This window comes from Bactrocera latifrons, unplaced genomic scaffold (assembly GCF_001853355.1).
Source record: "Bactrocera latifrons isolate USDA-ARS-PBARC rearing strain unplaced genomic scaffold, ASM185335v1 scaffold_157, whole genome shotgun sequence".
Classification (NCBI taxonomy): domain Eukaryota; kingdom Metazoa; phylum Arthropoda; class Insecta; order Diptera; family Tephritidae; genus Bactrocera; species Bactrocera latifrons.
The window spans coordinates 466664-480998 of NW_017535041.1; the positions used below are offsets into that span (position 1 = coordinate 466664).

Consider the following 14335-nt stretch of genomic DNA (forward strand, 5'->3'; position numbering starts at 1 on the left):
AGGTTTTTTTATACAAAACTTCATTACTGTCTTGAAGAATTGAGAGAGAAGTTATACGAATTTTATTTTAAATTATTAAAAAATCATTGGTATAACTTCTGATCAAAATTGACCAGCATTGGGAAAAAAAATATTTTTAGGGGTTTCTATGCAAATTTTCCTTATTGTCTTTAAGTAATGAAGGGAAAAATATACAAAGTTTTTTGAAAATATAATATTTTATACCATCTGATCAAATTTGATCTGGATTTCAATTATTTCCTTCTAAATCTTTGAAGATTTTGAAAGGCGAAAAACTCTAAAAATGCCTTGCTGATGAAAATCGTTTGGTCATTATCAGGCTCACTACAAATAACGGTAAATTTAGAAAGTTTTTTTGAAATAACAGAAAATTTTAGGTTAGGAGACTGAACTATCTCTCTCTCTCTCTTTCATCGAATCTCTGATTGACATAAAACTTAATGTTCAACATTTTTATGGAGTTATTTTTTAGGTGAGGAAACTTAAAGCTAAGACAAGCTGATCTAATCTGATTAGGATTTGACTTTAATTCACTCTCTTTCCCGCTTTCTCTCTCTCATTGATATAAAACTCATTGTAAAAGCTTTCTACGAAGTTCATATAAACCTCATCCCTTCTTAAYGGCATAAAAATTACCATTTTCGACTTGTCAACCAGCTTCTCCAAGGTTTTTTGTCGCGCGTTCAAGGTGTGCTTGACAGCGAACAAGTGACAACAATTAGGGCAAAAGCAACTGATTTGTTAAGCGCCAGCAAGAGGCGCAAAAAATACAAACCCATAGTAAATTTACCAACAATTAAATGAGCAGCAAAAACAACAACAAAAAGTCAGGCATACAAATCTTAGACAAACCAAAAACAACATCAACGGCAAATAAGACAAAAGCACCCACAACAACAAATGCAACAATACAACGAAGTGCGTTGAAATGCCACAACAGCCAGAGTTTTGAGCACTTTGTCATATTTTCTAATTTATTTAAATGAAGTTTYACACCGCGTCGCCAACGCGCGCTCTCCGTCACCCTCAAACAGTTGGCGCACTGCTAGCTTCCCGTTACAATGACTCGCCTCCCCTTCTCCTCCATTCAAACCCCACYTTTATGCTGCCACATTGAAACAGATTTGGTATTTTGCATAAACTCCTGTCGCAGCAAAGGCTCACCTGCAAGTCGCTGCCAACGCTGCCACTTCAACACGCTGTCGCGCAGCTTTTGTTGTTAATACCAACTTTTACGGCGTTTTGAGGTTAAATTAGAAAACCGGAAACGCGTCACAATAGTAATTGCGTGCAACCTGCTGTGATTGCTGATGGCGGCTGTTGGTTTTTGCCGTTGTTGTTGTTGTGACTCCTGCTTGCAGACTGTTCAGGCTGTATTCATTACTAAGTGTTGTTTGCTCATGAGCATTTTCGTTGCTGCCTGCTTCAATGCGGTGCGCTGGCAACTGCTAAGCGGTGTGGTGGCAGGTTGGGGGCGAATGACGTTGCCAGCTTTCTGTATTTTTTTGTTTTGTGCGCCGCCAAAGTTTGTTATGCCTTGTTGTCGTCACAGTTGTGCCAACATTACAAATGACAAATACAATTAAGTTAATGTGGAACGGTGCATGTGTGGTAAACACACGCACACATAGACATACGCAGGCATCAACTATGCAAAATTTAGCACTAATGCAACCTCGCACCTTTTCACACATTGTTCTGTGGCTTTTAGCGCCAGTAAATGCTCGCTTCATAAGCAGCTTCACCTGCTGCTACCTCTGTTGTTGTTATTTGTTGTTGCTACTGCTGCGCCAACTCGCTGTTGGTGTTGTTCATATTGTTTTTGTTTTTTTGATGCATAATTGTTTACGTTTATAATTTGTTGAGAAATTAAATGAGTTGCGCTCAAATTGAAATGCATTAAATGTAATTAATTTGGCGGCAAGCATTCTCACACATTCACGCACATAAACACACATTTTCGAAATAGTTAACAAAACGTTTGCGAAAACTACAACAACAACGAATTAATTCAGTTTACTTTATTAGAATAATAGATTTTCACTCTAATGCACTAACACATATGCAACATAACTGTAAAGTTATATAATTATGCTCAGGGCGCCATAATTTTTACGCTGGTGAYATAAATTAGTATGTGAGTGTGCGTKTTTGACAYAGTGGTGTATTTGGCGTATTTTGATTTGAAATTTTATGACAGGCAGCMACAGTTTTCAAAGTTGCCACGTATCAAATAATTTATTTTAATAATTTTTCATAAAGAACTTGATAGGTAGGTAGTAGGTATGAGTGCTGATGAACTTTTTCCGCCATCATTTTTGTAGATAGCCATCCAAAGTTTGGTTCCTAATGTGCTTCAGATATTCTGTGTCTGGTTTGTGCTAGAGCTGGACACTCACAGAGAAAGTGGAAGACGGTTTCCTCATTCCGCTTCACATTCATCTAAACAAGCTCCTAATTTGGCCAACTAGTCTGCTTTTTCATTACAGAAAATGTTCATTTGGCCAGCGAGCCAAATTAAGCACAGGTAGAGTTGACTCCTCAGTCGCATAGAAAGAGAGATTTTGAGGTATACCCCCGTACTCATTCCGCAGTTCATTTTAGATCAGTTGATATAGATACAGACAGCATCAAAGAAAATGGTTCTAACATACCTCTTTCTCACTGACGTCTAGAAGGTTCTCTCATCCGCAAGTGGCTATTGAAATTTAACCATGGGGGATATAGTCTTAACTTGTAACATCGGTAGCTCTCTGTACTCCTCCTACTTTCCTGATATAATAGTTTTTCTTTAGAACAGGCCACCAAACCAGTGCTCCGTATGTTGGAATTGGTCTTATGACGGCCGTTGCATCGTGCAATACGACAAAGATTTTTGCGAAGTTTAAAAGCTCTTTGATATTTAGTTCTGATACATCATCGAGTCCCTTGCACTGCGGTGCTACTATATTTAAGCCGAGTTCTAGATAAGGTCGGACATAAGGATAAGGTCGAAGAAGATGCTCCATGATCTGGTTGTTGTTGTTGTTGTAACGGCAGAAATTCTGCCGAGTTGACAGTCCTTGGCCAGATAAAAATCCGGGTCCGTTCCGGTTTTCGTAGAACCGACTGTCGTGGGAACGACTCCATGATCTGGTCGTCCTGCATGCTAAGGTTTTTCATCTCACGATGTTTTAACGACTTATAATTCTTGAACTGGTTCAGCGCCCTTGTGGCCGCTACTCATAACCTCATAAATATTTGCTCAGAAATCTTATTTTCTTTCGAAAGTGTTATATTAGTTCTCCTATTCAAAAATTCTGATTTCAAAGATGAAATATTTGTCGAAAATTGGATTAAATGAAGATAAATGTTCTGATATCTTATCTTCTAAAGGTTTCAGCAATTATAATGACGTTTCATTTAAATATCTAAATGAAAAGGGCGAAATTGCTGATAGGGGTTGCTGAATACTTATGAGAAAAGAGTTTTCGTTCGGCCTCGATTGGATCCCGATTATCAATGTTTTCCAGTTTAARAAATTGGGAGGTTTTTGTATTGAAAWTCAGAGAATAATTGTAGAAAAAATTAAAATTTAAATATATTCAAAACTTTTTATTTTCTTTCTTCTTACTGCTTTCGAATCATGGATATAAGATTTTGTATTGTATGTTACCCTCAAGATAAAATATTAAGTATTTTTAACTTAAAATTAAATAACCGACAGAGATTGCTTGATTTGGGCCTTTACCTGAATACAATCGCTCTTCGTTTAACTAAAGTAAAGTAAGCACACCACTGTACTGAATTATATTATAAGCTTTTTGCAGCCTCTCTCCCAACAACTTAGATAGGATTTGGAAATTACGCTAGACTRTTATTAATAAAACGATTTCACGCATTACTCGTTTATTCAAAAACGCTTTTGTCRCTTAAAATTGCCAACTATTCTCGAACAAAGCAAATTAATTACAAAATTTTTATTAAAAGCAAATTATTAATTACTACTTTGATGCAGGACTGCAATGGTAGGCAGTACGATTACAAAAAATAAAGTTTAAAGAATCGATTATTTCCCGGTAAATTAATCGAAACGCTGTTTATAAATGACAAAAGATAGCTTTCGTATAAAAAGTTATAAATATTTTATTAAAATTACACATACTCGATATTTAATTCTTGTGTATTCGTAAACCAGTATTGCGAAATTTATGCAAAAAACTGTTTAAAATATGTAGGAAATGTAAGCATTAATGTGTTAGACAAGGCAAGGCGAATGATGAAGGGGTGGAGTAAGCAACTACAGACTAACTAAGCAAGTAACGGTAAATAAGCAGAGTGGCGCAGTGGAAGCGTGCTGGGCCCATAACCCAGAGGTCCGAGGATCGAAACCTTGCTCTGCTAATTGYTACGAAACAAGATGTAATTTCGATTTTTTGTTAAATTGTATTTTTAAAGGAAYCTAAGTCTCGAAAAATTGATAAATGTTTATTCTTTAAGATGTGTGTGAAAATTAATTATTGTAAGTCAGTGGAAGGTATTTAAAACTAAAGAACAAACAATTTATGGAAAAATTTTTTGAATTTTTGATACTTAGTATAATATGTGTAATTTAAATATAAAAAAAAATATTCAAAAAGGTTTTTAAAAAATAGTTAACTTAATAGTTACAGAAATTTTTTAAATTTTTTAAAATTTATAAACATATGCACGTATATATATATATAAATTTAAAAAAATTAAAAAAAATATTATTTAAAAAAATTTAATTCTAGCTATTCGGCATGTTATTGGATGATCAGTGAGTTTGCCAGAGGAATTTGATTACTGGAATATCAAAATATGAAAAGATAAGTCGCCATTTCAATGCTTACTTTAGCTTTTAAGTAATTAGTCCGCTATAATTTGACCTTCTCTTATACATAAGAGGTATACTCAGATACTCGACACAAGTCTTGATGGGTTTCTCTGCTAAAGAAAATAATTTTTCATAATTTTGGAATATACTAAGCTGAACCTTGCAGTTAACTGCGAGGTTGAAGAGCCTTGAATAAATAATATTAATGTTTCTAAATAATTTAGTCATATCTTGAGTAAGTAGAAACAACTGTTAATAGATTACGTAATTCTCTCCAACACATCCATCATCTAAACAGCTTCATATTTTATCTTAATGTGCTCATCAATAAGTGGATATTTTTATTAAAATTGCTTCTACTAACGACTAAGAGTGCTAGTAAACTGGCACCCAAAATTGCACATAAATTTTGCAATTATCAAACCGCAGTAAATTCCAAAAAACAACAAACAGCCCAATAGGCAACTAAACGTAGCGCCAGTATAATCAAGGTGCTATAGAAGGATGGGATGCAAACGTATTAGGTCATCAATATCCATTTCTAGCAGCAAGCAACTACAGTAAAAAAAGTAAAATTACAAATACACAGAACTGGCCGAAAACTGCAAATAATCGTAAAAATAGCGAGTATAAAGCGGCGTGGTTTGTAGAAGCAGATAACGCGTCGTGGAGTAARACACGAGGAGTTCACATAAATCTAAACGCAACTACCCAGTTTTTAAGATAAATGCGAGGGCTGTTCAAATTAAATGGGTAAAAATATTTTGCTGACTGTGCGCCAAAATGGTTGTTGGCCACACATTAACTGGCTGCATGTGGCGGTAAGGTGCCGAAAAATATTAAACAAAGTCAATAGTTAATGGTCATAAAACCGAAAAACGTTTGTGAGTAAATAGAAAATTGAAAATGAAGTGATACCCGCGGTGAAATACTACTATGTTATATTAAATAAAAATATACAATGGAGAGCCATTAGCATTTTAAGTACATACCTATAGGCTAAAAAGATAAGAAAATTTAGAGCGAGTAGAGGGGAGTTCACCCATGTGCGTACTTCCCAGAAAATTYATAAATTCTTTCTTTTACTATTTGAAAGTTATTCCTAGTTTACTGCCTTTTTGTCGAGATATGGCTGATAAAGTAGTTTTCGCCTACTTTTCAATCAATTTTTAACCGTAGATGTCTTCTTAACAATCTTTTTCCTTTGTCCCAAAGTTTTGTGATTTTGTAGCGTTATTTGTAACTAGTTATACACTTTACTTGTTTTTTACTTAACGACTAATCACTGGACCCTATCGGGGTCATCAACCTCATGAAGGGTTGCTGGCTTCGCTAAAAGTAGAGAAAAGGGTCTTCGACCTAAGATAGAATTGTTGACCTGAATGTGAACAAAAGTGGGCATTGACTTCACGAAAAGTCATAGACCTCACATACGGCTGTTGGCTTACCTAAATGTAAACAAACGGGGTTCATTCATCTAATCAAAGGCCATTGACCTCAGGTTGAGTATTATATCGCTAAATGTAAACAAAAGATCATTTCATATATAAATATATCCAAATACAATGGATATTCAAAATATAATATTTTTTAATTTCTACTCAAGCTCTAAAAAATCAATGKAATACATAGCATTTTTTTTAATAGTTTACATATTAAAATAAAAAAAAAACAGCCAATAGTTTTGATAAAATCTTTCATTTGTACACTTTCGACCTTTTTGTAAAAATATTTCGCTTATGACATTCCCATTGCTACATTCACGAGGTTCCAGCTCAACATGCTTTTAGTAAAAATTAATTAAAAAACTGAAAAATAGCAACCTTTCCACTTTGAGCCACAAGAGCTTAGCAACCACAAATAAAAWTTTGCTCAAGCTTGTGTAAGAAAGAATTTTCTGAGGTCTAAATGCATAAACACTGGAAATAGTACAGGCAAAACAAAAATAGACTATCGAAATCAATTACTTTGGTATGCCATAAAAAAGCACCCTCATCGCTCTTTATAAGTAGACCGAAACATCACATGCCCTTTTTACGTGGAGCTGACTGACGGAATTTTCGTAAGCCTAACTTTTTTATTTTGTTCTTGCTGCTAAACTACAGGCGCTCATTGACGCACTGCAAGCAAACAAATCGAAGGAAATATTTCAATAATATTAAAAATTTAGTGCGGTCTAAAAATATATATTGCTGTTTACCCCGAAATAAAAAAAAAACGTGAGTAACGATTGAATAAGCTGTAGGCAAGTTAAGACGGGTGAAAAGGTCAATAATAACGGTAAACGTGCGGTATGAAAGCTGGAACCGCACACACTCACTCGCTATTTGGTAAAAAGGAAATATTGCTGCCTGGCACTCCAAACATTTTGTGGCCTCAATAAATTGATATTAAATATTTTAGCCAACTATGTTATGAAAATCCCAAGTRAGAAAATAGTAATAGAGTAGTGAGCGTAAGAAAACAGCATGCTTGCCATAAAAGCAGAAAATTCTTAAAGGAAAAAAACAACAAGTTCTTTTCGTACTAAAAGAATTGAGAAACAAAAGGTCGAAGAAGTTACATGTGGAAATATAATACAAATCTTGCGGCTTGTGGCGCTTAAAGGTATGCCTTGCAAATACTAGYAGTGCTTGATCAAAGTAAGGAATCTCGCAAGTCTTTTGATATTAAGAAATATTTGAAGCGTTAGTGGAAAAGGTTTTTATATGAAAGCATGCCTTTGCAAAAAAAAGCAAGATGGTAATTCCGTGGAAGAATATTTTTCAACTAATAATACTGAGTAGTCGAAAAAGTCGTTTATATCTCCAGTGATACCAATTACATTGTGTCATACCACATAATGTTGAAAGGATTTAAAGCTTCAATTAACAAAGCTTCAAAAAAACCAAAAAAAAAATTAAAATCAGAGAGTTGAAAACAAGTTACAGCTGTTCAAAAATGAGTGAAAATAATGGAGAAATTCGCTATATTTTGAAATTGTTGTATAGAAATGGGAAGAATGCCACGCAMGTCACCAATGAAATTTCTGAAGTTTACAGAGACTATGCTGTATCAGTTCRTGTAGCACATCAATGGTGCTCGCTTCTTGATTAGAAATACGAAAAGACTTTTTCGACTACWAAATTTATATCTTGAAAATCATAGATAAGATAATAATTGTCTGGCTAAAAATTGGCAACATTGTATTTATAAGCAGAGTGGCGCAGTGGAAGCGTGCTGGGCCCATAACCCAGAGGTCCGRGGATCGAAACCTTGCTCTGCTATACTTAACGTTTTTACAGTGTATTTTTAATTTTAGGAGAKCATATATTGGATCAATTTAAACTGAAAAATTAATTTTCAAACTCTAATTTACTACAAGTATTACACAAAAAGTTCACTCAAAGACACTTCGCAATGTTAGCCAGCGTAAATTTAACAGTTTAAGAGGGCCAACACGACTGACCATTAGACCCACTTTAAATAGGCGCTCCTGAGCACCTTTAATACACGTCATTATGCCGAACAAATCTGAGGCCGGGCGGGGTTTTGTGTTACACCACTGAGCTGCTGCATCAACATAATAACTGTGAGTCCATTTACACAGCTACGCGTATGTGTGTTTATGCGGTGGYTCGCGTAATTATTGACTGCCATGCATGAGCTCATGATGAGCTGTCATTATTTATTTTTACCGTCGGCTGCGTCCAGGAGGACCATGAGCCATCGAAACTCATGAAAAAATGATAAATCTGCAAAATAATGYGGGGAGCTCATGGGAGCGCATAGGAGTCGATATCGCGCAGTAGATTAAGGTTATTTAATCAAGCTAGCCTGCAGGATTAAGGTGAAAAAGTCAGTGAAAGTGAATGAGAAGCGCCAGGTTAGCTGCTACGCGGATGGTGGGAAATAAATGGTTGGTCGGGGGTGCGCTGGTCATTTGCGGTAATGAGCGTTGCATGTAAAATAACTATACAGACTGTCTCTTATACACATCTAATGGTTGGTCGGGGGTGCGCTGGTCATTTGCGGTAATGAGCGTTGCATGTAAAATAACTATACAGACGCGCCATTGTTTCTTTGCAAATAGCTGTATGTTGTTGTTGTTGTTTTTGCAACTTAGCACAACATCCAACGTAAAACGGAGAGTGACTTATTGACCAMACCGGCGCTGTGGGTTAAAAGGGGGCTGTTAAACTGCGCGCTCTTATATAAAAAATGCGTGTTGTTGTTTTTGTAGTGCGCCACTCCCATCAGCTGGCTTAATGAAGATAATATGCTGATATGCCGCACTGTAGGTGGAGTAGCGACGTAGTTGACGCTGATTTCCATCATCATGTGGCCGCAGTGTTGCGGTGTGGCATGCAACGCCAAGCTATAAAGCACGTATAACTGCTGTTTGCATGTACATATGTATGAATGTATGCAAGYGCCGCCTTTGCCATGTCAGCAGCGGCAAACGCTAAACGAACGCCACTACACAATATAMCATACGAGGGAAAAGCAAAGCAAAAAAAATTATCCGAAAAAATATGCTCTTGGCGAGAGTGGAAAAATAACAACAACAAAATTTCGCAGACACTTACAAATGTGTTGCCATTATTTGCCTGACCAGCTTGRCGCACGTTGTTGCAGCCACCACAGACCTTCATTACAGGCAAATGACTGGCGAGCAGTCAAATAAAGCAAACATATGCATATATGTACATATGTATGTATGTATATATAGGTACATGCATATATAAGTATGTAAACACACTGTAAGCATATAAACAACCTTTGTTATACATACTCCGAGTTGTTGCCTGCTCGCCACTGACTCTATAGACTGCCTTTTGGCAGGACAAGCATCGCCAGCAGCTGTTTTGGACGCCAGCCATGCTCGCCCTTCTCTTACTACCAGCCACACAGCATCAACGCCTGCATTGCTGCTGGACTTCCGCCGCCAGCAGTCAGCCGGACGGAAGTGTATCAATTTTTAGCTTAGTAATAGATTGCCGGTTATTTTCTTTTTAATTTAAAGCATCACTTTCGACCACAAACGCAAATGTGCCGTGCAAATGACTAGCGCTTGTTGGTGGCAGACATGCATGTGGATTGTATATACATGGATAAAGATGTGTTATATGCTCATCAGCAGCGACATATGCATATAGCGGTATATTTTAATACACCCAGCAAGCATTTGATTAAATTTTTGGAAGTCTCTGAGGAAAAAAATTGAGCATCACTAAGAAGAAAATATTCAGGGGTTTATATGGGGTTTTATTAAATTCTACAAAACCTCTAGAATATTGTCCTAAATTTTAAATTATTAGTTTTTATTTTTTCCAAAAATTTAAGAATTTCTTTTTTAATACTGTATGTTTGTAACAATAAGAAGTTCTAATAAAATATTTAATTTTTTATGACAATGATTTTTGAAAAAAGACTGTTTTTTACTCCAGGAAACCCATGTAAGGTCCTCAGTACTATCTCCCACTACGCTAAGGTATCAGCTATCTATCTTAATCCAACCCAACCTAAGGTTCTCAGGGCCTACTGGTGTGAAGTTGGTAGCTTTTTGCCTGAAATCAAGTAAATCGAGATGAGATGAGAGTAAGAACACGAATAGTTTTTAATTTTWAAGAATTAAAATGTTAAAAAAATAGTTTAAAAAAATTATTTTTTTTTTTTTTATTAATTGTTTAGCACTTAACGATTTTTGTCGAAATTTTCACAAAGTCGCGTGCAATCAATCCTCTCAATCAAGTTTGTTGGGTAGAATTTTTTTTCAATACTGCTCACTTCATTTAAACGCCATACTTACGTGTATAACGGTATTCAAACATACGCCCATATTTTCAATTATACACWCGTGCAAGTATCTCATTTGTGTTACCAGAGTCTTTTCACAAGAAAAAACCCCATCAATTAGTTTGTAAAATAGGTTAACATGCACTAATGACGTTTTCCATCCATTTTCACTCTCCACGACTGTTGCAAACACTTTTATTCGTATGCGAGTGTTTGTGAAGTAGGTGTCTTCGCGTGTAAGGACTTTTCTTACCCTCGTAATACTCATACACATACAAATRTACATATATAATACAACTAGCATCACAAACATATTCAATATCATKTTCACTTATTACACCGAGTAATAGATTTGCTGTCAGCCACTCGTATGAATATCATCAGCATTTGCAACAATTTGACTTTGGCCATGGCAGCATTTGTTTATGCCTGTTTGCCTTTTGACCCAGTTCGCTTGAAATAATGCACAATTGCAAACAAGCTGATATTGTGGTTTCGGGCGTTGGAAAAATTAAATAAAGCAGATTATTGTATACATTTTGTGGTTATTTGGCATTTGTTGCATATAAAGACTGCAAAGTAGAGAAAGATTATTCAAATAACCACAGGCGGTTTTAGGTAGCTATCTTATTAATCTAGCAATACGAACGTGCTGTGTAAATTACTAATTTCGGTATAGAATTTAATTAATCAAGTAAATTGAGATAAATTAGAATGTTTTTAAATTATTTATTCAAAGTTTGATGTGTGGTTGTCCATAGACATAGACTCCTTGAGGAGTGGAAATAAATGTGTTTTGGAGAATATTTACAAATATTTTGCAATAAATTCAGATGATTGAGTAATATCAATGTTATATATTAGGTTGTCAAAAAAGTCTAGTTTTATTCGTCGCATCGGGTTATGCTATACTTTTTTGGAAAGCTCATTTCAAGCGCTAACACGTGTTTGATTGATTGTCGTTTCTTTTAAGTCGTTAGTGAGTTAGAGCGTCGCAAACATGGAGCAAAATCAAGAGAAAATACGGCATATTTTACAGTACTACCACGATAAAGGCAAAATTGCATCTCAAGCCGCTAATAAATTTGTGCTGTTTATGAACCCGATACAGTTTCCATTTCCACCGCACAACGATGGTTTCAACGTTTTCGTTCTGGTGTAGAGGTGGTCGAAGATRSGCCACGCCCCGGAAGGCCTGTCGTCGAAAATTGCGATAAAATCGCTGAATTGGTCGAAAGAGACCGGCATAGTAGCAGCCGTAGCATCGGTCAAGAGCTGGGCATGAGTCATCATACCGTTATAAAATAAATAAAAAATATATGATATACGCTCATGGCCACGCAAACCTTACCACTATACTTGCTTAAATCTTTTTTCGGACTTTTTCGTTCGTTCGGGATTTTCTTCAATTATTCTTATGTTTTTTATGTTTTTAGTAAGCATAAGTAAATTATATTATCTAATTATAATTATAGTTTTTAATTTATTACGTTTATTGAATACAACACAAATTATCTTTTGCTTATACAAAAATCGTCGATTTTATTGATTTTAAGGCGATACACCTACTAAACTTCGTGTTTCTATTAAAAAAATAAAAAAAAAAACAAAATATAAATTTGAAATATAGTGTAAATGAAATTAAATTAGAAAAATAAAAAATATAATTYTTTCATCGCTGTTAGTCTCTTACATTTCGAGCTCATTTTGTGAAGCTCACCAGCTTTCAATTGATTTATATATAGCTGAACGCGTTTCATTTTTAATTTTAATATTTTTGATTAATAACATGTCATTAACTTATTTCTAAATAGAAAATTTCTATACCGCAAAAAGTACCACTAGAAAATGTAGTCAAATATGCACAGTAATTGAAAGTTTTGAATGGTAAGGTTTTTGTGGCCACGAGTTATACATTTTTTATTGTAACTATTTCCTTTGCAGTAAAAAAGTTAAATATATTTATTTTTGAAATTTTTTTATTTTTAGTTTTATTTCTTCCTAAATTCTAAATACAAATTAATTTATCTACGTAGTAAGCAATATTTCTATATATGTACATACTTGTATGTATGTAGGTATATTTAGAGACATATTTAACCTCTCCAATTTTCTACTAAATACGAATATGCAAGTTTCTTCTGCGTAATAACTGCAATAATATTGACAAATAACTACTTTCATTGCAATTCTGAGCGCATTTTTTGCAAGTCTCTGCTACATCCGCACACTAAAAAAAGGTAGGGGAAACTAAATGCATTTGCAGTATACAAAAAATATGTCTGCGTGCTGCTATTATGTGCGAGTTGCAAGTGGCATGAAAAATTGTACAAGAGTTTATGACGGAAATGCGCCATGTTGCATATGAAATTCATACGGAATAATAAATGTAATTCGACTTAAGAAGAAAAACACAAGTAAATATATATGAACATGTACATATATACATACTTCATTCTTATATTAAAAATTGCGAAATATAAAATATGTGCGCTATGTTAGAAGAAGAATATATGTTATTTTTGTACGTCTTGGTTGCAAGGTCAGAGCACAGGTAGTTTTCCTCGAACATACTCAGCCCAAGACRTTGTGACTGTAGTTAATATGACAGTCATATGCTGTAGCAGAAAAACTTTTCAAATGTCAAAACTGTCAGTTTTTCTGCAAGATAGCATGGCAGCTTCTTGTTGCCGTATGTGTTGCAAGAAAATTGCAATACTTATATGCAAATGTTGCAAGTTGTTATACAAATGTGACATGTTGCATGATAAACATGTTGATTACATAAGAAGGGTGGAAGGAGAAAGGCGGAATAAAAATGATGAGAAGAGGCGGTGGAGCAGACTTTAGTGTAGTAAAAATATTTCATAGAAAATTTTTATTATTTATATGATGAAGAGGATATTTATCTTCAGATTGTGGTGACCCTATTTTTACGGATTGGGCAGAGTATACTTAGGTTCTAGTCGTCGGGCATGTTTTCATCCGATCATATACTGCAAAAAAGCTGATGTATGCGCCTTATCAGTTCTTCGTCGCCGTATTGAAATAGTTCGGCCAGCAATCCATCGGCCCTCGCTGCTTTGTTGTTTCGCAGATGGGTAATTGCTATTCGAACTTCATCATGGCCGGGCAATGGAACGTCCGTTCTGTTGGGGAATCGGGTTGACCATCTTCTGGAGTTATGCTTTCATTGCCATTCAGCAGGCTGGAGAAGTTTTCACTCCATAATTTTACTTAGCTCTGAGCCTTAGTTACTAGATCACCTCTGAGATTCTATAGGTGTATGCTCCGGTCTTGAAAAATTCTATTAGCCACCGTTTCTTTTTTACAGGCTTTTCGATCATTACCCCTGAGCGTATGCAAACACTGGAGACATGTTTTCACTCTATCACAACATGATTGCTCTGGTTGGTGGCTTTTCGATCCGAAGACATGAAGATGAATTTTTTATGCTAGAACTATCCCTACAGGGGGGTCTCTCGTCCGAGGTTGTTGTTTCCGTTATATTGGGGACTTTTTTACGTATATGGTTTTAAAATCAGCGATGGTTCGCCTTCTCTAAGAGAACTTTCCTCACTTGCGTGAAATTGTAGACTTGATTTCATCCTCCAATTTGAAGATTATACCAGATTAAGATTCCAATGAATACACCTTTCAAAACAAATCTTGACGGTATCTGCTTGAAACATAATACCT

At 35.3% G+C, this 14335-nt stretch overlaps 2 non-coding genes across 2 annotated transcripts; both read left to right on the plus strand.

Annotated features, from left to right (window-relative positions):
- The first annotated feature begins 4332 nt into the window (after positions 1–4332).
- On the plus strand, positions 4333–4404 carry Trnam-cau. Its single transcript has one exon. It is a non-coding gene; the product is annotated as a tRNA-Met (tRNA).
- A 3648-nt stretch (positions 4405–8052) lies between these two features.
- Positions 8053–8124, plus strand: Trnam-cau. The gene has a single exon. It is a non-coding gene; the product is annotated as a tRNA-Met (tRNA).
- Positions 8125–14335: the final 6211 nt, after the last annotated feature.